The 24,786-nt window shown below is 40.2% G+C and overlaps 1 long non-coding RNA gene across 4 annotated transcripts; it reads right to left on the bottom strand.

The window, feature by feature from the left end:
- Nucleotides 1–227: 227 nt before the first annotated feature.
- LOC142604068 (uncharacterized) lies at nucleotides 228–24,786 on the bottom strand. 4 transcript variants are annotated; one of them, XR_012837970.1, is made up of 5 exons: nucleotides 24,722–24,786; nucleotides 23,145–23,213; nucleotides 20,602–20,802; nucleotides 6,241–6,292; nucleotides 228–2,874 (listed from the first exon to the last, which is right to left on the bottom strand). It is a non-coding gene; the product is annotated as an uncharacterized LOC142604068 (long non-coding RNA). The 4 variants fall into 4 exon arrangements; XR_012837967.1 differs by having other exon boundaries at nucleotides 228–453; nucleotides 775–2,874; nucleotides 23,145–24,764; XR_012837971.1 differs by having other exon boundaries at nucleotides 228–928; nucleotides 2,650–2,874; nucleotides 23,145–24,764.

Raw genomic sequence — 24,786 nt, 5'->3', positions numbered from 1 at the left:
TTCAGGTTAACTAACACTGAGTCACTTATAATTGCATGGACTTTAGAGAGCACTTGGAGATGAACTCCTGCTCATGAGGACCACCTACGAAATTCTTTTTAGCCATTTGTCTTTCTTTTTCTTACTAAATATGTGCTCTTCCTTTGCTGTTTGTTTGTTGGTTTTTTGTTGGTTTTTTGTTGGTTTTTTTTTTCCCCCAACCATTCTCACTATGTTTTTGAAAAGAACAGATGCAATCCATCTTGGGAAAACGATCAAGATACCAAGAACACTGAAAATTCCTGGGGGTGCCTGGGAGTGTGTGCTTGGCTGTGGCTCCTCTGCAGTTCTCAATACCCGGGCAGTGAAGGAATAGCACAGGAACTCTCCTCTGACTGCAGTAAACTGAAAGGAGGAGTCTCGTCCTGTGCTTTGAAGGTCAGGAACCCCAAAGAGGGGCTTGCAACCCAGAATCTAATACAGGGGAAGGCAGAAATGCAAAATGGTTTGGTCAGCCTTTATTTTTCATGGCTTTTACAAGTCTGGAAAACAAACATTAGTATTCTCTAGGTACGCACTTTCCATGGAGCTCTCTTTGCTCTTTTATGCATGTTTACTTTAAAGATCCATTTTCCTAGTTTTCCAAAATGCATAATTAGCTTCTAAAAAAGGAAACCGAACCCCATTTGTTTATCAAAGGGGCTAGAACAAGCTCCCAGAGTCATTCCTGAATAAATAAATACAGAAGCTAAGAGCAATTAGGAAGGGAAAATGACTGAATATTTATCTGCTTACCTGAGAGACTGATCATTGTCAAATCTTTTACACTTTCTTGCACAGCTCTGCAGGCATACGTTTGTACAGAAGAAATATAGTATAGCTCCCTTACAACTACTTTAATCTGTAATACCGATAATATATGTCATGATGTTTCCATGCCTTGGAAAGCCTGCAAGCAGGGTAAATTTAATTCTAAGTCTCCACTCTTTTTATTTTCTTGAATTAGCAAGATGTGTTCCTATCAGATGAATGAGGTTAGTGACACAGAAAGTGAAAGTGAGCTGGAGATCTCAAGGAGTCCATGAGACAAGTGTTCCCAGCACCCCCAATGTTTACATGCTGGAGTCCTCTAGAGCAACATGTGTGGCCTCTCCCCTTTCTCCTTAGGGTGCTTTATTTACCAGGCAAATATTTGCTTATACATTCAAGGCTGTTTACAGTCTTATCTTACTGGGACTCACTTGACCAAATGTGTCAGGATACCTGTCCATAGAGCAGTTCTCTTGTGAACTCTTTATGCTAGTCTCCATTTGGAAAGAAGTAGTCAGTGGTAGGGAGATGATAGTCAACTGATCTGTCTTAGACATCTGCCTCAAGATGGGATTAATCATACTCCACAAATACCTATTTCTTTCCACTGACTTTGAAAATCAAGAAAACTAGCTCAAATTAAGATATTTAAACCACAGGCATTTTTACATGTCTAGAGCTGCAACTGAGCGTCATCAAAGCAAATTTGACATGCTTGCATCTGTTCAGACGAATTTGACCCTTCCAGCCTACTGATGTCCTGTGGAATGGGAATGCAGGAACAATAAGTGGCAGACAGCGGCATGCAGAGGATCTCATGTCTCTCACACCTTGTTAGTCTGCACCTTACCTCTTCATCAGTTTAATGGCAATCTGAGTAAGAAAAAGACGTGTGTGACCATAGATTAAGATCTTATGGGCTTTGTACTGAACCAGAGCACAGAAACTTTTGCTAATCAAATCTATACTGTGTTCACATGATGGAGTGCCCAAGAAATTCCCAGATGGGTATTGATCACATCATGGGAGAAACCTATAATTTTTGTCACATGGCAAACATACTTCTGGCCATGTGGTTAGGAAATGTCTACATCAATGTGTGAAAGAACAAATAATCCAGGACAGTCTGTTTCTTGCTTATCACTAAGGGGCTTACAGGCCACATAACAAGAGGCAGGCTAGATTTATTTTGTGGTTTTAACTTAGTCTGTGGGCTGTGGGTTCTCCGTCCCTTTGACAGAAATCACCTTCAGGGAATCACTCAAAAAAAAAAGTTTAATCCCAGAATGAATCTTTTTCTCTTACTTCCAATTTACAAGGAAAAAAGCAATTTTTAATTGTTATGTTTCAATTTCTTTAAAAAATCCTGTAATTAGAAAAAAAGTATTCAAAAAAGATTAGGAACTCTTAGAATCATAGAATATCTCAAGTTGGAAGGGATCCATAAGGATCATTGAGTCCAACTCCCTGCTCCTCACAGGTCTACCTAAAACTAAACAATATGACTAGAGCATTGTCCAGACACTTCTTGAACTCTGACAGGCTTGGTGCTGTGATCACTTCCCTGGGGAGCTTGTTCCAGTCACCAACCACCCACCACACTCTCAGTGAAGAGCCTTTTTCTAATGTCCAGTCTGAGGTAGGAAGGGACCTCTGAAGATCATCTAGTCCAACCTCCCTGCTCAAGCAGGGTCACCTAGAGTAGGTTACCCAGGACCATATCTAGCCAGATTTTGATATACAAGGATGGAAACTCTACAAACTCTCTGGACAACCTGTTCTGATGTTTGATCATCCTCATTGTAAAAAAAAAATGTTTTATGTTTAAATGAAATTTCTTGGATTTCCATTTGTACCCACTGCCTGTTGTCTGTTCACCATGGAGAAGACCCTGGCTCTGTCTTCTTTACTGGCCCCATCAGGCATAGGTAAGATTGCCTTGAGCCTTCTTTTTCTCCAAGCTGGACAGTCCCAGCTCTCTCAGCCTCTCCTCATAGGATGGATGCTCCAGTCCCTTGATTGTGGCCCACCTTTTGCTGGGACGTAAAGGACCAGCTTTGGCCATCAGTGGCTCTCCCCACACACCTGACATAAACTCTTGTCCGTGTTGGAAACGTGATGCCACACAGCTTTGTACATGTCAGTAATCTTTCAGAGTCATCTAGGGAACAGCCAAAGCCATACTGGCTGATTTTAGTGTTGTTCAAGTACTAGCTGATTTCAGAAAGGTTACTTGCATAATAACATCTTTAAATAAAGTGACATGCTTTAATGCTGCCACTTTACTCACTTTTCTTTGTCTCAGAAGCTGCTGTGAAGCTGAAAGGAGGGCAAATACCCCTCCATTATACGCTATTTTTCCTCCTTGATTGGAAGCTTTAAGGCGCCATGATAAAAAATAACCTTTATTCCTCACAAAGTAGAGCTAGTCTCTGCACTGGTTCACAGTAGTCTATCTCAGAGCAGGAGATAAAAGCAGCTGAGCAAGAGTTCAGCAGTGTGGTTCCTTTCTTTAATACAATTCCAAGCTTCCCTATAAATTAGTGTCATAAGGTGACTGAGCTTCTGCCCCACACCAGGATCTCTCCATAGGGCTGATGTCATAGCTAAGTCCATGGTTCAGGTTAGCACTGTGAGCAAAGAAAGCCTTATCAAATCAGTGCATTGGCTAGACCCTAGCTGGAGCGCTGAGGCCACAATCTCACTAGCCCACACAGTGGAGGCTGTGTCTCGGCTAGCAGGATTTTGGGGTGAGCTCTTGGGATCTCATTGCACACACAAAGCTATCAAGACTGTAGCAGAACTCGGTTCTCTGTCAGTTTAGAAGAGATTTCCTATTTTCAGTTGCATAGATTACAGTTAATGAGGTACTGTGGTGAAAATATCGTAACTGACAATAATATTAATTACTGCAGACCAAGTGCTTTTTCCTAAAGTAGTTGTGTCAAAGTCAAGAGGTAGCAAGTGTTTGCACTATCAAGCATGTAATTTGCTGACAAAGAGCAATGTAGTTGCTCTTTCTAGTGCAGTGGTTTCTAGTGGCTTTCCTTTTCTCTGAATTCCAGCCCGTAATGCCCAAAAAACCTTAACTTGAAATATTTTCTAATCCTGCATTGATTTATTCACTGAATTGCCTATGTGGTCAATCAAGTAACCCTGAAGTGATTAATTAGAATGTGTTTAGTTCATCGATTTGTTATTAAATGATATGCCAGCTTCTGAAGCTAATGAAGGAAACTGGCCCAGTAAGTCTTTCTTTTAGTTAGAAAAAAAATATGGAAAGGAAACTTTGGCTTCAAAGGGGTTTCTTTCTATTCCAGCTGTGCAGAAAAGGTCCACATTTTTTGCAGTACTGCCAAACCTAAGCATTTACACATCACATTCTTAATCTTAAAGCTTCTTGACATTTTAAAATAGTAATTATATTGGGTTATTTTTTAATATCTAAGCCTTTAGGATACCCTTGGGTTTAAATTTGAATTTTGATAATGAAGATTAAAAGAAAAGTCAATTTTCAAATAAAAGCTGAAATTGTAAAAATAGCGTGTCATTCTAGGTATTAGGAAGATTCCTATATCATTGAGGAACATGTCTTCCCTTGGGAAGACGACTATGGTTACTGGGGAGCCTACACCTGTTTGATATTATGGTTTGACAAGAAGGTTCAAACATGTAATTCAGCTAGCATAAATGACACTGAGACAAAAATAACTGAACACTCAAGGTCAGCTAGTGGGAAAAGTCTGGTCTCCACACAGATAGAAGAGAGAAGCCAGAGACATAACACAAGACTGTAGAATTGCAAGGAAAGGAAAGATGCTGAAACAAAGCCTCAGCCTTCTGGTGAGTCCCGAAGAGACAGTAATGGCTGTATCCTTTGTCATACCAGACTTGCCATTGGCATAGACTTCTGTCTGAGAGAAAAAAAAACACAACAATTTGCTTCTGGGCTTCAGACTCTAAGTCCAATAAAAGTACTTTCAGAGTAGAACACATATTATTCCACAGCAACATAATCAGACAAGTAGTTGTCCGGCGTTGCTGCTGAACTGCTTTCCTGTGAATAGGAAAATAAGCGAAAATAGGAAAATATAAGAATTAGCGAGTACATCTAATCTAAATCGACCCTTCTTCAGCTGAAACCCATTACCCCTTGTCCTGTCACTGCACTCCCTGATAAACAGTCCCTCTCCATCTTGCCTGTAGGCCCCTTCAGGTACTGGAAGGCCACAATTAGATCTCCCCAGAACCTTCTCTTCTCCAGGCTGAACAACCCCAACTCTCTCAGCCTGCCCTCACAGGAGAAGTGCTCCAGCCCCCCCATTAGCTTCATGGCCCTCCTCTGGACTCGCTCCAACAGCTCCATGTCTCTCCTGTACTGGGGCCCCCAGAGCTGGACACAGTACTCCAGGTGGGGTCTCACCAGAGCGGAGTAGAGGGGCAGGATCACCCCCCTCGACCTGCTGGTCACGCCACTTTTGATGCAGCCCAGGACGTGGTTGGCTTTCTGGGCTGCAAGCGCACACTGCCGGCTCATGTTGAGCTTCTCATCAATCAATACCCACAAGTCCTTCTCCTCAGGGCTGCTTTCAATCCATTCCTCGCCTAGCCTATAGTTGTGCTTGGGATTGCACCGACCAACGTGCAGGACCTTGCACTTGGCCCTGTTGCACTTCGTGAGGTTCGCACGGGCCCACCTCTCCAGCCTGTCAGGGTCCCTCTGGATGGCATCCCTTCCCTCCAGCGTGTCGACCGCACCACACAGCTTGGTGTTGTTGGCAAACTTGCTGAGGGTGCACTCAATCCTGCTGTCCATGTCACCGACAAAGATGTTGAACAGTGCCGGTCCCAGTAGTGACCCCTGAGGAACGCCACTTGTCATCGTTCTCCACTTTTGGACATTGAGCCGTTGACCACAACTCTCTGAGTGCGACCATGCAGCCAATTCCTTATCCACCGAGTGGTCCATCCATCAAATCCATGTCTCTCCAATGTTTTATTCAACACAGAACCAGTTTCCATGCAAAGAACACAATAAATGTATACAACATCTCAAAGCATGCAGTATAGCATGGGTAGTTTTAATTTGTAGATACTGGTAATTATTCTCATTCTATTACTAACAATAGGAACTTTTCTGTAGGAAATTAGAAATTGATTTGAAAAGTAATTACTTCATAAAATTTAGTAATTGTGTGCTATAGCCATCTCAATCTTCTTTAAAATGAATGACAAGACACTTTTCTCATTCATTGTTCCATGTGAATTTAAGAAGTGTGACTTTCCTATTTAATCTTAAAGCAAGGAGGAAGAGCTATGGTAGACATTCCTGAGCCAAAAGAGTAGAGGATTTTGGCGGCTGGAAAGGTATGTCAGTATTGTAGCCACAGAAGCCAGGACTGAGCTATATAATTGCTGACTTCAATGAAACATGAGCAGGAGGTCCTTTACCTTAAGCATATCCTCCAGGTAAAAAAGTATAGCTCCTTCCTAGGCCTTCCACCTGTACATGTGAGAAAAGAAAAGGGGGTCATTTCTTGCAAGTATTCTGCTTTGAATTTTAAGGAGGCAAAGATTCAGTGTCTGGCTTGTTAACCTGATTGTAAAGGTAGAATTTTTCAGGATAAAAGAACAAGAAAATGGCAAGGAAAGAACCTCTGTCTGCTGAAACCCATTGCAAAACTTTAGCCAACTTTTGTTTGTGCAAATACAATTGTGTTTGCAGATAATCGCACATGTATTTTTTAGTGCTGTTTTTAATAGAATTTAGATGTGCAGTCCCACATGACTCATCAGACTTCTTAAGTGTCTTCTTGTGTGATCTTCATAACCATCTTGCAATGGTTGTGTGACAAAGAGTATGTCTGCCATCAGATAACATGACTGGGAGGCTTCAGCTGAGAAGGCCTGGAGGGACTTGTTTGAGCATGATGGTAACTTTTCTGTCACCTGTGGTCCCACACATCAGGCAAGGCCAGCTGAAGCACTGTAGGTCAGGCTGAACCCTGTAGCATCAGCACAATTTTCTGAGCTGTTGTTGTCTGGGTCAGTGTAGTGATGGGAAGGCATCACAGGTCCAAAGAGGCCATGAGACCATTAAGGAGGTTCTGGGTCCTGTGCAGAAGGAAAAGGGCCAGGGAAGGGTGTGAGAGATTGTATGTCAGTTTTTAGAAGTGGCAGTGATATGGGAAGGCAGCTTCCACATCACTTCTTGGAGTGGTAGAAAGTGCCCAGGGTGACGTCTTAAAGGGTGCTAGTGTCAGGCTCAAGGAGAGATGTTCTAACAGTACTTTCCTTAGTCTGTACAAACCCCAAACAATTGTACATTCAGAATCATAGAATACCAGGTTGGAAGGGACCTCAAAGCTCACCTGGTCCAACCTTTCTGGGCAAAAGCTCCATCTAGACAAATCACTATCTAGACAAGGTGGCCCAGCACCCTGTCCAGCTGAATCTTAAAGCGTCCAATGTTGGTGTATCCACCACTCCCCTGGGGAGATTATTCCAATGGCTGATTGTTCTCATTGTGAAAAATTTTCCTCTCGTGCTAATCAGAATCTCCCCAGGAGTAACTTGCACCCACTACCTCTTGTCTTTTCCATGTGACTCCTAATGAAAAGGGAGCCTCCGTCTTCTTTGTAGCCACCCACGTTTTTGCAGGTGCAAGTCCTCACACTTGTCCTTGTTGAACTTCATAAGGTTCTTGTTTGCCCACTCTTCCAGCCTATCCAGGTCTTCCTGCAGGGTGGCTCTCTCTTCTACTGTCTACTTTCCCACTCAGTTTGGTATCACCCGCAAATTTCTTCAGGGTGCACTTGATCCCATCATCCAGATCACTTATGAAAGTATTAAACAGCATTGGGCCCAATATCGATCCCTGGAGTGCCCCACTTGTGACAGGTTGACAGTTTGAAAAAGAGCTATTTACCACCACCCTCTGGGTGCAGCCAGTCAGCCCAGTTCCCACCCACCACACAGACCACTTGTCTAGACCACAACACATTAGTTTCTCCAGGACGAGGCTGTAGCGAACCATATTGAAAGCCTTGGAGAAATCCAAGTAGACATTGTCCACTGCTCGCCCCACATCAACTAGGCTGGTTACTTTGTTGTACAAGGTGATCATGTTTGTCAAGCACAATTTGTCCTTGGTGAATCTGTGCCGGCTTTTCACAATTGCCTGCTTCATTTGACCTATGATAGCTCCCAGGAGGATTCATTCCATAACTTTCCCAGGGACTGAAGTAAGATTGATGGGCCTATAATTTCCTGGATCCTCCTTTAAGACCTTCTTGTATATGGGGGTGACATTAGCCTTCTTCCAGTCTTTTGGGACATCCCTCAATTTCCATGACTTCTCAAAGATTATGGAGAATGGCCTTGCAATAACATCAGCCAGCTCTCTTAACACCCTTGAGTGGATATTGTCAGGGCCCATCAGTTTCTAAGGGTCAAGCTCCTGTAATAGTTCAGATACCAACTCTTCCTTCACTGGTGGTGAGTCCGTATTTGCATCGACCTGGATTTTTGTTCCCAAGGTCTGGGGCCCAACAGTGCTGGTAAAGACAGAGGTGAAGAAAGTGTTGAGAACCTCTATCTTTTCAGGATTGTTGGTGACTAATTCACCTCTCCTGTTTAACAGTGGGCCAGTATTATCCTTCTGCTTGTTGATTACGTACCTGAAGAACCCTTTCTTGTAGTTTCTGACATCTCTGTCCAATTTCAATTTGAGCTGAACTTTTGTTTTTCTAACTGCATCTTGGCATGCCCTGCCAATGCCCTTATAGTTCTGAATGGGTATTTGTCCACTTTTCCATCTCTGGTACACTTTCCTTTTGGTTTTGAGCAGACATAGAAGCTCACAGATAAGCCAAGGGGGTCTTGCTCCACCTACTTCCCTTACCTTTAATAAGGATGGACTGGTTTTGTGCTTTCAGGGGAGCATTCTTGAAAAGCTCCCAGCACTTGCTAGCTTCTTTATCCTCCATGGAAGTTTCCCACGGAATCCCTCCCAACCGAGCTCTGAGCAAGCTGAGGTTTGCTCTTCTAAAATCTAAAACCTTTGTCCTAGTACTAACCTTCAGCATGCTTAGCAGGATCCCAAACTCCACAATATTGTGATCACTGCAGCCGAGGCTATCACTAACCGAGATATTACAAAGCAGGTTTTCTTGGTTTGTGAGTAGCAAGCCCAGTAGTGCCTCATTCCTGGTTGACATATCTAACATTTGTATGAGGAATGTATGATGGTTGACATGTGAGCTGCTGTATTGGTCTTCCAACAAATGTCTAGGTAGTTAAAGTCACCCATAAGAACCAGGTTCTGTTGACCGAAGTGTGCTTAAGTGACCCAAATATTGCTTTGTCAGCTTTATTGTCTTGGTTTGGAGGCTGGTAGCAGATGCCTACTGTAAGATCCCCCTTGGAGACTACCCCTCTGATCTTGACCCAGAGGCATTGCATAGGGCTTCCACAATCACCGTAGTTGACTTCTACACATTCAAGGTTCTCCTTAACATAGAGCATGACTCCTCCACCTCTTCTTCCCTACCTGTCTTTATGAAACAGCCTATAGGTGTCCATCACAATATGTGAGTTGTCCCACCATGTTTCAGTTATTCCTATGATATCATAATTTTCTGAATGGGCATGGAGCTCCAGTTTGTTTACCAGACTGTGTGCATTGGTATACATACACTTGAGGTGGTTGGTCGTGGTTCACATCTTGGGAGGCACCTAAGGAACATTTGTTCAGTCTAGAATGCTGGACCGAAAATATGCTTTAAAAAATATGCAGATGTCTTCATCAAAATAGAGTTAGCTAGCTAAAGGCCTCACTAAATATCTCCCTTTTAGTTAACCAGCCACAGGCCTCCCATGAATTCTCTCATTCAGTTCAGATTGCTTCTGGCTATATTCACTCTGGCTTGCATGTTAGCAGCAAGGAGTCAAACGTTTATTTGCATACTTTTCATCCTGTTTCATTCTGCATTTCTGTGGCTCTTAATGCATGCTGACTGACTTTTTTCCCCACACTTTCTCTTGTCTGTCTTACACCTTGTGTGATGAAAGGGTGAGAGAGAAAGGAAAGTTGTCAGAACATCAGTAAATTGGGATCTATAATAGCGAGGTGGTTAAATATCCAGGGTAAGTAGTTGCTGTGGCACCTGAAAAGCCTGAGAAACAGCAGCAGAAGTCAGTTGTTTCATCAGTTCTTGAGATTGCTATCAGAAGTGTGCAAAATATCAAAAATCTCTGATTTAGTTAAGAGTACAGGGCACTCCTAGTCGTCTGTTAACTCATGGGCCATACATGCTTCTGTTTCTCTGGTGTGGTAAAGCCTTGACTGGGCTCTCGGCAGAGTCCTAAGCACATTTTCTGTTAGTGTTTGTGGGCCAAACTTTTGTCTGTTGCTGCAGCAGAAGGAAACAAAGACATGGCTCGACAAAATGGAGAGAGCACAGCGTCACAAATGGGACTTGGAGATGTAAGAGAACAGGGTGAGCATGGGCATGCTTTTAGCTGCTCCCCCTCATCCACCAGCAGATACTGAACCAAGCAGAGATTTGGCACAGTTGAGCTCTTTACCTCCAAGAGCAGGGAGGAGCCCTGAGGAAGACTGATCCTCTGGGGCTGCTTCCTATTACTGAACACTCTTGGCAAAGCCATGGTCAATTCTTCATCTTTCTTGCAGCAATGTACATCCATGTTTATTGTTGTATCCACCAGGGACATAAAATGCAGTCTCTTTAACAATTTTTCATACAGTTGAGGAGTATTAATGTCTATTTTCTCCTTTTTCCCTTTCCCTGTCCTTTTTTCCTTTAATCTGCATTTAGCCTTCATTTAGCCTTTCTGTGTAGTTCTTGGTTTTCAAGCCTTTAATCTTTCTCACTCATCTGTAGACTGTCTCCAATCAGTCCACACCTGTCTTGAAGTGTAATGTCAAAAAACTGGATGCGGTCTTCCAGTTAGTGTCTTGCCAGTGAACAGCAGAGGAGTTATGTGGCATGTTTTATTTATATTCCAACCAAGTATCACTGGCTGAAATAATTTCATCTAACTTTATGCTGTAGCTGTCTACACCCGACCTGAGTGTCCCTAAACTCCTTTAAAGTGAATGTCCTGATTCTAGAGTGTGACTCATCTGAGTATTTTACCTATATCCTTTAGGTGACTTGAACTGCACTTCAGAAGTGCCTGTTTGTATTGGTTCATCATAAAGAGATCATAGGCTGATCAGCTAAAATGTAGGCACTCACCTACAGTGTGCATGGCTGCTTTTGGCCAGATAAATACCATCCTTCATCTACCAGCTATTTTGCACTGCTGGATGCTGGAGAACATAGGATTGGAAACAATTACTTGGATCATTGAGTCCTGTCCCCTGCAGTCATGGACAACCGGGCCTATATATATTTAATTCAGAACCAACTTCATACACTGTGGTATGCTGCAAGTCATAGAACACTTCCAAATACTCATTCAATGCATACTAAAAGACCGAGGTCTAAACTTCCATGTGGATCAGGAAAAGAGGAAGGACGATGCACCCTATATTCCTGGGAGAGCACATTAATGAAGATACCCTGAACATCCCTGAGAAGCAGACCAGGCCATCCGCTACACAGGAAGGTTGATATTTGCTACCAAACTGACAAGGAGCTGAAAATCCCTACCAACCTCAAATCTGGTAGTTGTTTTAATCTTGTATGGGTGAACACAGCGCAAATATGTCAGGGTAAGGTAGTCCCTGCACCTTGACACTACAAACTGTATGTCGGTGGGTTAAAAAAAATAAATCCTTCCTGGTCTGTTACTACATTTTTCCCCTCCTGAAACCCTGCACCACACACACACATGCACACTCACAGCAAGTGCAGCCCTATTGTGTAGTTGTACTTCCTGTTATCTTCTGCCATTATAACAAAGAAGTGAGTGTAAGGCCTGAAAACTGCAGATTATTTGGAGTATCTCAGTCAATAAGGAGGTTCAGTCCCGTGTTTATTCAGATATAGACCCAGGTCTCGATTTTCTGAGAGTGCAGTATACTTTTTTTGCAGTAAAATAAATAAATACTTTTTTTGCCTCTAATGAATTGTAGATTAATACTAAATACAAAATGCTAACAGACAAGCAATGTATTAGCATTTTTGGATGAAAATATGACATTTTATATACCCTTAAGAAAAAATATTTTTTGCTCCCTGGAGCTACCCTGACCAATTTAATTTCCCACATCAGTACACATCATGAAGTCTAACCTTCTCACTCTTTCAATCTACACATAACACTCAGAGTACCAGATTTCTTTTTCTTCTTGTATGTGTTTTGAGTATATTTCTTGCTTTAGACTTCCTTTTTAATGGATATTCACATAGTTGCGATTACTGGTGTCATTTAATTTGGTTTCTGCATTTCATCAAAACAGAACCATGCAGCCAGTTCTACAGTGCTAGGAGAAGGTGAAAGCCAAAATGGCAGAGGCTGTACAAAAGTGGTGAGGAGGTGTAACATTTAGGTAAATCAGCAACTAAAGGAAAAGTTGAATGGATCCCCTTTCTTTAGGACCCTAGAGAAAATAAAGCCCTATAGTGAGGAAAGTTTCAGGTTGTGTTAAAAATTAAAAAATTCAAACCATCATTAATCCGAGGATATCCAAGCCATACTGCTTGCAGCCAAAGAGGGAACCAAACTTAGAGGTGTGAAAATCAAACACTGACTGCAGAAACATGGCCTTCCCACCTCTAAGTAATCAGGTCACTTAGTTTAGGATGACAGGTCCCAACTTTGTGCATGTCACCCATAGGAATGATGAAAGGCTCAGCTAAACCTGAAAAGATTTGGGTTTATATACCCGGGGATGTCAGGATGCCTGGCCCAAGCCTGCCTCAACACTGTTTCTAAGACAGTATTCACTGTGGCTTTCATAGACAGCATCTCTCCTTCCTCTAACACATCCATAACAGTGATGGCCAAAATACATAAATTTACATCAGACTTACCTGATCTTTCTGTGGAGCCAAAAAATTGTCTAAGTCAGAAATGCTAAATGGATCATCATCACCATAAAGCATTTCTCAAATTGTTACACAACTGAAGTTAATTTTACATTATTGCTACAATGAATACCTGAGGAAAGCTGGAAATTATGTGCTCAGAGTCTTTATATCATGTGCCAGGCTTTCAACCTAATTTGGCCCAAGCACATTTTTCATTAACACTTATGTGTTAACTCTTTTGAAGAGTTGGCTTGGCTTTCTACATTAATATATTCTTTTATTCCTAAGCCATGCCTTGCTAAACAATTTCTGTCATTACAAGGCATTAAAATCTCCATTCTAGAAAATATATAGGACACATTTAAAACAGTGACATGTTTCCACTTCAAATATAGAAAGAAAAGCAAAAAAAAAAAAAAAAAATTGGTGTACAGCAGTGGGGGAGAGCATTAGAGCAAAAAAAAAATCTTTGAGAGATGAGGCATATGAAACTGGCTAGCTGCCTAGATTCCTGATGTTCTTTGTTAGGTTCTTGCTGAGACTTACTTGAATTTCAGATTGTTTTCTAAGCTGGTGAATAGCAGGTGCTTGCTAACCAGCTTATAATGAGTACAGAGGTCCAAGTCCATTGAGTCATTTCTCCCTGCTTTTGGCTGTCTTTTGTACTTGTGGAGGCAAAGCAGTAGACCTGGAAATTGGAAATTTTAATTGAAAGCGCACATACACAAGGCAATTTTGGAGCCCTCTGAACACAGAGAGCTATAAAAGAAAGCAGGATGTTGTTAATTTTGTATGCTGTGGAACATATTGTGATATATTTTGGGATATGTATATTAGATCTGAAACCAGACTGTACATAAAAATGTCAAAATCAAATCTTCCCCACTATTTTTACATACCTATACAGGTTCTTATTACATGTGCTTCATTAGCACACGAAATGGAAATGCTAAAGGCAGAAAGCTGAGAGACAACACTCCAGGCTCTTTCTTCTGTCCAACCTCTTTCTAAGGTTTAATCACAGGCCACGAGAAGTTAAAGGATCTTCACTAAATGATACCTTTTTTCTCGCCCTTCCCAAACCATATCTCAGATTCATAGTTTTAGCATGTGTTTAAGGACTTTGTGAAATTACATCTTTGCCTGTATTTGCAGCTCTGAAAGGTGAGCAATGCAGAAAATATGCAGTCTACTGCAAAATTGCCACATAATTCCCCAAAGTGAGAACATCAGCAATGCAACAAAGCCAAGGGACACTGAGTACTATAGCTGGCAGAGGGGGAGAAAGGTCTGATACACCACAGAGGCTACGCTCAAGCTGTAAATCCTGCAAGAGTTCTCAGCACTAGAGCTGAAATCAGTGTCCTGACTCTGTAGAAGACCTCCACCATGGTTTCCACAAGAAGGAAATCCAGCGCGTATGCTGGAAGCAACCCACAGCTGGCTGGGTGCCCAGCTGCCAGCTCAGAGGACCAACTGATCGGCTTAGCAGAGCCATGATTGTCTTATCCATTGCTAGCCAAATATGAGAGAGAAACTGAAAAATGCCAACCACTTAACTGAAACCTCTGTTATTTTATGTTCTGCAAACAGAAAACAAATGGCAATATTTTGCCATTTTAAGTAAACATATCTTATGTAAATGAACTTTTCTGTAAAAAGAAACGTATTTAAGTAAACTTAAAATGGATGTAATGATAACAACAAAGCTCATCAAAAGGAACCCTTAGTTACAAAAAGCTGCAGACTGACTCTCATCTGGTGCAATTCAGTGTCATTCCATTGATTCAGGGAGGCTGTGTTGATTTACTGCAGTCGATGAACTCATCCAACATTAACAAATTCCATTTTAAATGAATTGTCATAGAGATTGCAATATCTCAAATGTTTTTCTGAAGAGGGTGAACTGATTGCATAGCCTATTGAGCAGGGGATTTATATATTCTCATTACTGAGGAGTTATATGGAATACTTTATCGATGCATTTGTGTTGGATGATCCATAATTAGCAGCAGCTAAAAACAACTGAAAAACTACCATGAAAAAGTCAATGAAAATGTTGATGGAAAAGTAGTTCTGTATTTTTTGCAACTCCAAATGTGATATAAAAGCCATTCCGTTCAGGCAGGTCAGGAGATGTCCTATTTTGATAGCTCTTATCATGAGTTTAAAGCCATTGAAAAATTTGATATTCTATTGGAGGCACCAAGAGGACAGAGTGAGAAGAAGTCTTTCTTTGTTCTGCCAGGTGCAGAAATGTCAGCACAAGAAGGAATCACTTCTCATTGGTTATGTGGCAAAATATGTTACTTGTGGAGGAGCTTTCATTTGGAAATTCTAGCTCTATGCATCCTATTTGGGCTCCCTTCTCAAGAGAGAGCACTGGTAATGAAGTGGGATAAATAGGCACCCCCTGCTTGGGGAATAGGGTGGTGAAAACATAAGTGTTTTGACTGATTTTCAGTTTTACAGTCTAACCTGTCTTCTACTGTATTCTTTGGAGTGAAAAGCGAAACAGTTCCCTGAATCTCAAAAAGTTCTTCACCGTCACATAGCAAGATCTATTTACTAGGGCTTTTGAGCAAAGAGACCATGACGAAACTCGTGTATTGGCAAAACCCGTGATTTTATTTTTCTTTACTTAGTAACATATCTGGCAGTCCCTCAAAGGATACGTGTACTATGTTGTGAAGACTAGTAGAGATTGAAGTACATCCCTTTTCCTTGCTACATATGCATCACCTACACAGTCCGCTCAGTCTCCTTGTTGCTTGTTGGCCAGTTATTTGCATGGGCCATGGGACAACATGTTTTAAAGGGTGAACGGGATGAACAGGGGAAAAGTGACCTTGTGAATGATTTCTAGATCATTCCCTGCCTACAGGCCATTGGGAAAAAAAATGTGAAAGCACAGTTGTCTGTCAGCCAGAATGACTGTATCTTTTCTTAAGCTTCTAGATACATCAATTTTCTAAGTATGTCAGCTGTCTGTAACTGTATCATCTAGCTGTCCATCACCAGCAGCTGACTTTTCTCCTTCTTCTAGTTTCATTATCCCCTAAACCACCCTTCATCAGTCCACCATTCTTTCATATTAAAGCTGAGTAAGGGAAACATTGCCTACATTCCCCTATCTGTTAAAACATAGTTAATTTAAACTATTTCCTGTAGGGAAAATGATTGAGAAGATGTGTTTTGCATCTTCATTGTTTTGTGTTTTTTTTTTTCCTTCTGGGCATGAGACAATGCAGATTCAGTAAATAGATCTAACCATGTGTAATGAGAATGATTCCAGTGCTTTAGGTTCATTAGTCTCACAGTGTGAACTTTAATAAAAATGAATTTGACTAGATTAGATGCAATTCCAGCAACTGGAGTTAAAAACTGTGTACACATACATGTTTATAAAAAGGGGGATTATTTTAAAAGTACGTTTGGATAAATGACAGAGAACAATGTGCATGGCTGGAGTACATGTCAGTGACTGCAATTCTTCGTTTACAAAAAAAGAACTTTTAATCACTGGGGCCAGTGGTCACTTCATTCTAATTAGACCAAATTATTGGTAGTCCACCCTTTATGAGCCATGATCCAAGCAAGGGTTATACTTTAGGTGTAGGCACAAAGGTAGCACAATCATCTCAGAGGTGAGTTATTAAACCATTTTCAATGTATGCACAGGGTACACAAGTTGCTGAATTGGTGCCAAAAGTGTTGTGTAATTGAGTAAATCTGTCTTCTTTACACTTTATGGCTGATAGTGATACAATGGTCTCAATGGCACTAGGCACCTTGGCTTGGGCTGTGCCCCTGTGCCACTCTGCATATTTAATTGAAAGGCTAAAAGGATCTACACACCACATCACAGGGAAAACAAATTAAATTACCCTGTCAGGTTTGCGTAATGGAGATCCCATTTACCCACGGGTCTTTTCAGTCACATGTACTCCATCCTAAAATATCTCTTTCACCTTTTTTTCACCCTTTTTCCTACATGATTTCCTTACTGTAATGGAAGGAACGCATCAGCCTTGAAACACCCTGCAGAGCGTAAGGTCTCACAGCCAGGCCCAGAGTCCCACATTTTTTGCTAGCCTTTATTTGTACTGAAGCACAGCACTGTGTAGTGCCCACAAAACACCACGTATGACACTGTGGGACCAAATCTGGTTTTGAATCTGTATTATCAATAAAACATTGCAGATCTCCTGGCTAGTGTTGCTTAGGGAACTTCTCTAAACCACTATGCAGTCTGTTCTCAGCTTCACTGCCATCTTGTTTTCTCCATTCTCCCCTTTCCCGCTTAGTTACGTTAGTGTGAAATTATAAAAGGTATTTCACTGTTAAGCTAAGATTTTTTAAAGTAGATTTTGGTTATCTACTTTCTGCATCTCCTTCTAGTCACTGATGTTGCAAGTACAATAGAAAAGTTTCACAATATTGTGCAGCCAGATTTCCCATATACTCTACACGTGAAGGTCATTTTGGATGGCAAGGTGGCCTTTTGCTGTTTTGCAGGCTCTCTGTCTGTGTGTCTGCTGCTTAAAGCCACTATCTTAAAAAGATATTAAACTTCTGCTAGCAACTAACTTCAACACAGGAAAAATGCCTGATTGGTGCCTTCTGTGAGAACTTGATAGTGCTGTTGATTGAGGCACTGACTGCAAGCAAAAGTGGAACAGTTCTCTTCTGGTTGTTCCTAAAAGGGAGGGAAGAGTAAAGAACCACCATAAATAGTAAAAACATAATCCACTCAGAGAAACCTATAACTTCAAAATGTAAAATGTTGGAGAAAGCTTTTGTTTGAAAAAATGTAATTTCTTTCACTTCAAAATGTCACCAAATGCATTTGATTGAGTAACCTTCACTGGAACAGAAAGGTATGTGGAGTACCATATCTCTATCAGGCAGAAGTCTTGTGCATATCTGATACGAGTATTTCACAGAGACAAGCTGTGTTCAGTTCACATTTAACTTCACAAAGGTCATGTCTCGGAACTTGAAATTTGGAGAATTACAGAGTTTAAACAGTTTAAAAATGTCTAATTGCAAACATATACCATCATGACATTTCAGTTTGAAGATGGTGTAAATGTGTAAGAACCAAAATATTGGCTTGCTTTTTAAGAAGTTCCCTTCCTGTGACAAAGCCACTTCATTCACTAGGCAGAACAGACTAGACCAATAAAATTAAAGTACTACATGCTTTAAGTTACACATGTTTGAGACATAAAAGACAAAGTAATATTAGATTTAGACTTTGTGAATGACCTGGAGTACAAGATAAAAGTAATTTAGATGATAAACAGTGCAGTTACTCAACACTCGATATCACCAGTAATCATTTTAAAAATCACTCCGCTTGTCTGCACAGTTTTCCAAGTAGCAGTATTTGCTTCTTCCTGTAATTCAAATTCCTCTGGGAGATGCTGTCTTTACAGAAGGCAGTGATTAGCAGCATTGTTAAAGCAGGCTTGAAGTTCTGGAGGAGGGAGTAGCTAAGAAAAATGAGATTGTGTGAAACGCACACAGCCAACCACGGGCTAAAACAAGTGTTTGTTAAATGTGGACTAATATACAATATGTCTTTTTTGTGTTCTGAGGCTTGTCAATATGTAAGCTGAAAAACCAGACTATTAACACGTAAACATCCATCAGTCTTTGCAGAAAATATTTAGCATCCTCTGAATTTCAAAAGGTTAGCCTCTTAACCCTGTGTTTATAGATGGAAATGGGTGGAAGTCATCAAAATGTGACTGTTATAAGATAATGGAATTTTCCCCAATTTAGTTTACAGACTGAAGGTAAATTGTGCTGATTTGCTTCAACTTGCTATTCCAAAGTGGGTCTCTCAGCTGTGGCAGATCATGCAGTCTGGTGCTGCCCGGTCCTGCTGTACTGCAGACAAAGCTGTCTGCTGGAAGCTCCCACTTAGTGGGTTTGGGAGCCTTGCTTGTTGGCCTGCCGCTCCTCCGTGCTTACAGAAACTCAGTTCAGAGCATTCAGCAGGGAGAGGAGTGGGGCCAGTGCCCTGCACACAGCATGGGAGAGTGAGGGTAGGAACAGAATCGACCCTTACCTTGGAACAACAACTTTCCAGGTTTCTGCTCTTCTTTAGTAAAACGGCTCTCTGTTCTTTTTCCTTCTTCATCCTTTTGCCTAAAGCCTCTATTCTCTCAAACCGGTGTTTTTTATCAGCTTCTAAAAGCTACTTGCCTCCTAATTCACTAGTGTTAGCCAACAAGCAGGGAAGGCCCAGGCAGATATAACTGGGAGGGGGAAGAACTTGCCCAGTTGTAGGCACAGCAGGCAGCTTGTACAGCCATCCACGCGGGGATATAAATGGCAAAGCTATAGGATAACTGAGTCTTATTGCAGATCGTACCCCTAAATCATCTAATTCCTTCGGTTGTATTTTCATCAGGTGAAGGAAAACCACTTTTTGAAGTTTTGTTTGCATCACGTTCATACAAGGCTTTGCTATGAAGCTATAAACTGTACTGGTATATAGGGGATGGAGCTCTGAACTGCCAATAGGTGGTTGGATGGGTTTGGCTTGGTGCACACAACTTTGCACATAAACGTGCTGAGTCCATAGGCTGAGCAATACTATATCCATATGACAATCTAGAGCCTTCGATTCCTAATATACTATTTAAAAGTGTACTATCTCAATTAAACTTTGCTTTGGATTTTTTTTTTTTTGTTGGTTGTTTGTTTCCCTCCCACCTCCTTTCAGCTCCTGGCTGTTTTGCTAGCTGAGTGACTTTGCAATTTATTTTCTAGTAAGAAAGCATAGATTCATAAATACAGGCCAGAAAATAATTAGATAGAAATAATATGACAGCTATTGATATGCTTTTAACTGAGAGAAACCTCTAAAAGGAGAGATACAGACAGAAAGACAATAAGCAGAAGGCACTCATGTCTCCCCTGGAAGGCCATACGGGAAAGCTTTTTTATAGAATAAGCACATGAGACTCTCCAGCAAGACTAAAGGAAAAAACAGCCCCAGTCAAACATGAGCAAAGCAATAACTTCCCAGTCTCCTCTGGCAACTACAAGCCCATTCAGAGATCACTTAAAAAAAAATATTAGCTGCTCAGTGCACAGAAAATGATGATGGTAATATTCTCTGCTGTGCTTGTTGCTGGTTACTGTAATGGTGACTCCACTTCGAGGCAGCTTTTAAAAAGCTTACCAAGCTAACCATATCCTTTCCTCTCACTTTGCTCACCTTCAGGTAATTTCTTTTTCCCAAATCTTCGCTCACCCTATTTCAGTCTTTCTCAGTTCAGGCATTTGGCAGGCTGGAACTGTTCCATACAGCTAAACGTGAAATCACTCAGGTCCTCAGATAGATTTGGCTCAGCTGTTGGCACTTGGGGAACATTACCCTTTTTCTGCCATGGGAGAACAGTTACAAATATGCTTAAATTTTATTTTGATAAGGCATTATTTAATGGTAGATACTCTTAATGACCTGTGTTTGAGAAAGAAAGGGGTGGTCTGCACGTGTACGCATGCCAAGGGCTAAACCACGTAGAGATGAGTACAGAGATCTGCAAGCAATGGAGCATCTTGGCCTTGTGTTTGGTTTGGCTGTGGTAGTCATCTACTGTGTAGGACTAGATGCAATAAAATCCCTGTGCCCACTACTACTATAGTCAGTGTATAATGAGGAGAAGATAAACAAAAGTGACGTAATGTTAGCTTTTGGTAAAACCACTCTTGCTGTCAGTCCTCTGGGGCAACGACTGTTCCTTTTCTTTTTGGTGATGAAATTTAATCTTTGCAATTGAATGTTTACCATCTACTCATGATTCCTTAGTTGCAGAAACAGTATGATCTCATTACAGGACTCTTCTAGCCTTTTTTCGGGAACAGTGTGTCACGTTATTTCCAGGTGTGTCTCCATTCATTGTTGAACTTGCACCAAGGACAAGTTTCACCAACAGTATTTTGGGAGAAAATGGAAGCGTCTATCTTACTGTATACAGAATGCCCATCTCTGCACAGAAAGAAGAAAAACAATTGAAAGCTATACATTTTCAATCCTTTTCAGGCTTAAGTGGCAGAATAGAGTGCCATTTCCTACATCTATTTTATTAGGATATCTTGTCTGGTTTCTCCTAGGCACTGAATAAAAACTGTATGTAGATCTTTTCTGTATGAATGACTGACAGAATGTGAGGTTAGACAAGTCTGTTTAGAGACAGTCATAACCCAAGCATAAGGGATCTCAGAAAATATACTGACTTCGTAAAGGTACGTACCTTCCTTTCCCCTAAGTACCATCCTATTCCAGTCATTGCTGACAGAATAAAACTCTGGAAATTTTTAAGAAGCATGAAAGATTTTGCTTCAAAATTCTGGACTAAGTAGAGTACAATATGTGTGCAGTGAAATGTTTGGAGGAAAAAAATGAAAGAAAGCAAACCCTTTAAATGTTAAAACAAAGAAAGCGGTAAGAAACTCTTACTATGCATTAAGTTAACTGTAATCTAATAACCACAGTGAACTCATTTGCAATGGCATATATAAACCCAAATGTTAACCAGGAAAGATATGGGAGGAGGGAAATGGCAGTGCATGAGGACAACACGAATTACATCATCACTCATAGTGGTGAACGTGACAGACAGGGAACAGTCAAAACCTCGAAAGAGCAAGGAGAACAGCGAGGCATGCTTAATACCTGCTATCCCAGTATCTCTGCTAGGGCAGGTTTTGCAGTCTGAGAGACAAGACAGTGGAGAGAAGAAAAAATGGTGGGTAGAAAGATCTTACTCAAATGGATAAATTCATTCCAGACCAACCTTTTGCTTGAAAGCAAAGGGAAGAGGAAAAATACTTAGAATGAATCCAGCTCATTCAGAGGCATGTAAAATGTAATGAAACTTTTCCAGAATGAATATTTAATTGGTTTTAAGGGAAAATGAACCTTGTGCTTATAAATTTTCACTGATCTGTGCACCACTTGCTACAAATAGAAACAAGCATCTCAATGTGGACGTTCTTCTTCCTCATCGATTTCACTCTGAGCCAAAAGTATTTTGTACTGCTGACTCTACATTTATCCAGACTGCTGAATCACCATTTCAGATGATTTCTAGTCTGTCAGTTGAACTTAGCTGATACCCAATAGCAGAGCTTTGTTACCCAAAATCCTTGTCAGCCTCTAGACTATTATGGATCAATGTACCATATCTGTAGTTTGTGTATGTGCTAATATATACCTTCAGGAACTCCAAATAATTTTTCTTTGGGTTGGTCCTTTAGTTTGTTACTATTTGGTCTATTATGTTATTTTAATTGGAAAATTATAATTCTACTTATTTCTCAAAGACTATTCAATTACTGAAGTGATCTGCATAATATATCCTTACATTTCCTAATATATACTAAACCAAATTTATGTTTTTTTAAATGTTGAATTGTAAGTGATATCCATGAGAACTTACATAAGGTTTTTTTTCTTTTTTTGAGTAATTAATTTAGCTGGAGTAGAAAATCAGAATACATATGACAATTTTGAGTATCTATTAACACCAAATGGAGGAAAAAGAGTGGACAAAGGAATCAGTTGTAACCAATGCCCTGCTGATATTGAAAATGCATCAAATCTGAAAAATGTCTGCCCTTTACTATATTATGAAGGGAAATTATAAAGCCAAATTTAAGAAAAAGAAATTTTAATGAGCAATGTCTGTTGCAAGCCTGTGTTGAGCTTCATACCCCACATTTGCTAGTTCTTCAGTACCTGTTCTGCCATCTAGGTTCTTCAGGGTACTCAACACTGTAATGACTATCCAATAGCGAACTGTCACAATCTTTGGATGAAATCCTCATGGATTGGTTCAAACAGAAGGGCAAAAATTGTGTTATCAATTAATTAAAAAGCCTAGCTGACAGACATTTAAGTCATTAGCTGCAAGGAATTTTTACTGAATATTGAGAATTTATGTTCTTAGGGCAGGGCTTAAATTGCAATGCAGCCACCAGTGAATAAATACAACTAAGACTCCTTCCCCAATTTGCCTTCCCTCCCAAAAGATGGAGGAATATTCTAGAAAAGGATAAGCAAACCTTCTGAAAATTGTTGAAAAGCATTTGAGATCCTTAGAAAAACATAGTGTTTAAATACTTGGAGGAATGATAAGGCAGAGAATACTTATTATTTATTGACATGTCATCATTTCCCCTATTTAATTCTTCATTACTGTAAAAAACCAACGGAGATTAATTTCTATATGAAATCTAATTCATACTACCAGGAAGTAGAGAACAAAACAGGGAAGGGATCGATCATTCTGAAATTCCATTTTTGTATTAGGATTATTAATGAACAACCTTTTTTCCAGTGTAGCGTATCTTTCAAGCAGCTTGAAAACTTTTACGGTTTTTGACCTGTATTGTGTTCTGTAAAATAAAAATAAGATTAAATAATTCATAGAGCACAAAGTGTATATAACTAAGTAGCAGTAGGTGATTGTATTTCTGAAGTTAAAAAATACCAGTGTAAATGAAAACACAGGAGTATGGTGTTGCAGTTTTGTACAAAAATGTATTTAGAAATCAGCACTGCTTCAGGCAATGCTTATTTTCTAATATAAATCAGATTATTTTGGCAATCAGCAGATACGATCACTAAGCCTGCTCAAAATAGAGACAATATTCATTTAAATATATGAATAAAAGCACTAAGTGTCAAATTCAGCTCTTCTACTTCATGTGTTCACTATGGAAGTAAATTGATCCAAATATCTGATACACCCCATTGTCTGGTCTCTTGTGAAGTCATTTATGACTTTTTAAAATGGGAACTGAGATTTAAATATTGAGTTCTGGTTTCGTACCATTTCATTTTACACAAGTTCTCAGACTTTCATAAAGCAAAGAATACTGACGGATATAGTCCATAGGTTCTTGGCCTGTGCACTTATTAAATAGAATGCAGTCAACAGTAAGTAATTAGGTACCAGTTAGAAAACAAATCTCTGTCTCCATTTTCAACTGTGCTATCAAGATATATCCTATTATATTACTCCTGCATGAAAATCTGAACTCAGTTACATCCCTGATTGCAGTACAACTTCAACAGATGCATATGCACATACACATAGAGGCTGTCCTATATGCTGTTTTAGGATATCATAATCTTGTGCTGCACAATGAGTCTGCTGACAGAGGTTAGTTTTCTGAAATAGTAAGCAGCAAGACTGGTTGTGGTGCTGAGAATCTAGGCATATGTTAGTTTTACAGAATTCTGTTAATTATGGAAATCATTGAGCATACTCTATTCATAGGCCTTTATGCAGTCATTATCTTAATTGTATCAAAATAGCAAGTAGCTTTTCCATAAACTTGTGACAGACGAGATTTTAGTTAGCAGTCAGGGCCTGTCACATCAGTCAAGATATCAGAACCCTACATGAGATAATATATTTAAAAACATTCTGGTGGATCAATTTTTAAGTTAATTCCACACGGCAGTTGTCCTCCCTAAACTACTTTCAAATGACTGCATTGTTTAAGTTGAATTTCAGTAACTACTGCCTCACTAAACAGCACTTTTTCAGTAACATGCATGAACTAAACTCCACGTTACTATGAACTGGAATGGCTTCCCATGGATTCACTCACTGCATAGTCTTAAAAGGTTTCCATGAAAAAAGACTGCTTGATTTCTGTTTTGAAATCTGATGTCTAGAGTATGAGGTAAATGAGCTGTAAAGAGAATGGGCCAAATGGCATCAATGCTATTTACATACTCTCCTGTTTCTTAGAAATATGATTATGTAAGCAGTGATATTAATGCTTAATTTCTATTTATTCACTAGTCCATCAAAGGACACGATTTTGGTTTGGGAGTGGTAGTTTTCAAAGGCTTAGAAATATTCAGAGAAGTTAGCCAGTTGGTACATTACCTTTCTGTTACACGATTATTAAAAGCATTGAAACCAACCTCTATCACCTTCACCTCATCGCTTCT

Source organism: Balearica regulorum, chromosome 1 (assembly GCF_011004875.1).
Source record: "Balearica regulorum gibbericeps isolate bBalReg1 chromosome 1, bBalReg1.pri, whole genome shotgun sequence".
Classification (NCBI taxonomy): Eukaryota; Metazoa; Chordata; class Aves; order Gruiformes; family Gruidae; genus Balearica; species Balearica regulorum.
The sequence above is the reverse complement of the archived record's forward strand: the minus strand, read 5'-3'. Positions and strand labels throughout refer to the sequence as shown.